The following is a 2,936-nucleotide window of genomic DNA, read 5'->3' on the forward strand; positions in this document are numbered from 1 at the left end:
CTAGAGCCACCCCCATGGCCGGTATGGGGGTAGTTCGACCACCCCCGTGGCCAAGAGGGTGGTCCGGCCAACCCCTTGGCCAACAAAAAAAAAAGGGGACCGGGTGCATTTGGGGGTGTCCGAACCACCCCCAAGGGGCTGGGGGTGGTTTCGGCCACTCCATACGGCCGGTGTGCGAATTTCTATTTATACCATTTGGTATGCACATTATGATATATGTACTTAGAGAGTGAATACTGTGAACTAAGAGAGAGTGATAGATATATCAAACTGGAGTAACTTATATCTCTTCAAGTAAAGGTGGGGAATCTCACCCTCTATTTTATGATCAACACATGAAGCCAATCGGAGTTCCAGTGAAGGAGATCACATAGAATAAACACTCATGAGGTTCTGAAAGAACTACTGCGGTAGCAGACAGGTGGGTCGCTTGTTTAGTACACTGGATTGTCATGTGCAAAGGTTTTGTAAGTTTGACATTGTGTAAATTCTAATTTTTTATAGTGAAGTGATTTTCTGGATTTAACTGCCTCGAATAGGTTTTACTCTCTAAATGATTCCCTCTTCATAACCAAATATATGTGTTCTTTATGATTCACTGCTTGTATGTATTTGGTTGATGGTTCTGTGTTAGGTTAGATCAAAATCCACATATTATTTTGTGAAACACCTATTCTATCCTAATAGGTGTAGATTGGAGTCTATATAGTTTTTCAAAGAAAACATATGAGATATGATATTTGGCTCTTATTATAGTAGATTAAAATAAATTTCTTACAACTCAGTCTAATAAAATAATATGTGTCATTTCAATTTGTGAGAAATTTATTTTTTAGGAAAAAATATAATTTAGCCCCCTAAACTACCAGTAATTTTTGTTTTAGCCTTCTAATGTTCAAAAAGTGATGAAGTAGTCCCAAAACTACCAACCAGTTGTAATTTGGCCACTTTGTTAGTCATTATTGTTAAATAGGATGAAAAATTCAATACTATGCCATTTTGGTAAGGTTAAGTTACTAAAATACCATTTTAAAGAAAAAAATTAAATTAAAAAGAAGCCCACAAACAAAACCACCCGTATTGGTATTGATTGAAATAGAAATTCCTTATACTTAAGGTAAGGGATTCAAACAAAAAAGAACCCCGGCTTCCTCACTTCGTCTTCTTCGTCAGGAACCCTTCGAGTTCTTGATCTGACGACTGACATCTTCGTCTTCTTCCCCTCTTGAAGATGCCTGATAAGGAGAAAGTTGGTGGGTTGATCAAGTCTAAGAAACCAAATAGGAATATTTGATCAGGAGCTCCATCTAAGAGGAGTCGGCGTGAGACCCATATGAACTTTGAGATCATCATCCTCTCTGTGTTTCTTGTTGCTTTGTGTACGATTGTCTCCATCTGCGCAATTGTTTGGTTGCTGGGCCACAGGGAAGAGTTGAATTACTTACCTTATTTTAGAAAAAGCTGACTTCTCAGGGGACGCAGATGGAGACTATAACTATTATGGTTGGAAATTGGAGACTGTGTTCACATTCCTCATGTCAGTTATTGTTTTCCAGATCATGATACCCAATTCACTATACATTTTCCATGGAGCTTGTCCGGGTTGGTCAGACTTACTTCATGATCCGAGATTCCCAAATGTATGATGAGGCATCAAATTCAAGATTTCAGTGCAGAGCGTTGAATATAAATGAAGATTTAGGACAAATAAAGTATGTATTCTCTGATAAACTGGTACACTAACAGAGAACAAGATGGAATTTCAATGTGCAAGCATACGGGGAGTAGATTATAGTGGTTGGAATTCACAAATTGAGCAAGACGAATACTCTGTTGATGTTGAAAATTCAATACTCTGTCGTCTTGTGGTCTTCTTTTTAATTTGATTTTTTTAAAAGGGTATTTTAGTAACTTAATCCTATCAAAACGATGTAGTATTAAATTTTTCTTTTTATTTGACGGTAATGACTAACGGAATGACTAAATTGTAACTTGTTGATAGTTTGAAGGGCTACATTATTACTTTTTAAACATTAGAAAACTAAAACGAAAATAACTGATAATTTGAGGGACTAATTTTTTTTTTTTTTTTCAACACAAAGAGAGTCCAAGAATCCCAAGAGTCTATCTCTCTCACTAAACTTCTCGTAAAGACCAGAATTCACAGCATGTGAGTAGATTTTGCGGAAATTTTGTCATTCTGTAGCTTGTCTTGTTTCTTGTTTCGCTCACTGCATAAATGGAAACGATGGGTTTCAGTACACCCAATTTTTGGATGAGAGAATTAATTGGAGACAAAAGCATGGTAGGTAGGAGATTGAAGCCAAATGAAGAAATTTTCATATGTTATTGCTGATTGAAGGAAATTCTTTAATTTATTATATAAAAATTACATATGTTTTTTTAAGAATTACATGTTTTTTAAATAATATGTGAGAAGTCATTCATTTCTCATATGAGGGTTTAAACAAATAGATAAATTTGTATTATCGAAACAAATAAATTTGACATATTAAAAATTAAAATTATTTATTTTAATAATACACAAACTTTTAAATTTGTTTAAACCGTTAAATATGAAATGAAATACTCATATTTTAGAATATAAGATAATAAGAATCTCATATTTGAAGAAATGTGAGAGAATTTTTATCCAAAATTTTTTTAATCCAATTTTGAAGAAAATTTATGTCTTTTTATAATCAAGAAAAATCAAGTTTAAAAACTTTTACATTTTTTTTTTTTTTTTCATTTTTAAGTTGCAGATTTAAAAAGGTTTTTATAATAGTAGACATATTCGAAAGGAATGCGAATGGGGAAGGGCGCCAAATCAATGCCATTATTATTAGAAGTCTACCACGTGAATGCTTTGCTGGAATATTGCAAGTCTGCGACCGGTGACGTGGATGGCCCCACACAAGTCACATCGGAGGGAC

Source organism: Corylus avellana, chromosome ca7 (genome assembly GCF_901000735.1).
Source record: "Corylus avellana chromosome ca7, CavTom2PMs-1.0".
Lineage (NCBI taxonomy): Eukaryota > Viridiplantae > Streptophyta > Magnoliopsida > Fagales > Betulaceae > Corylus > Corylus avellana.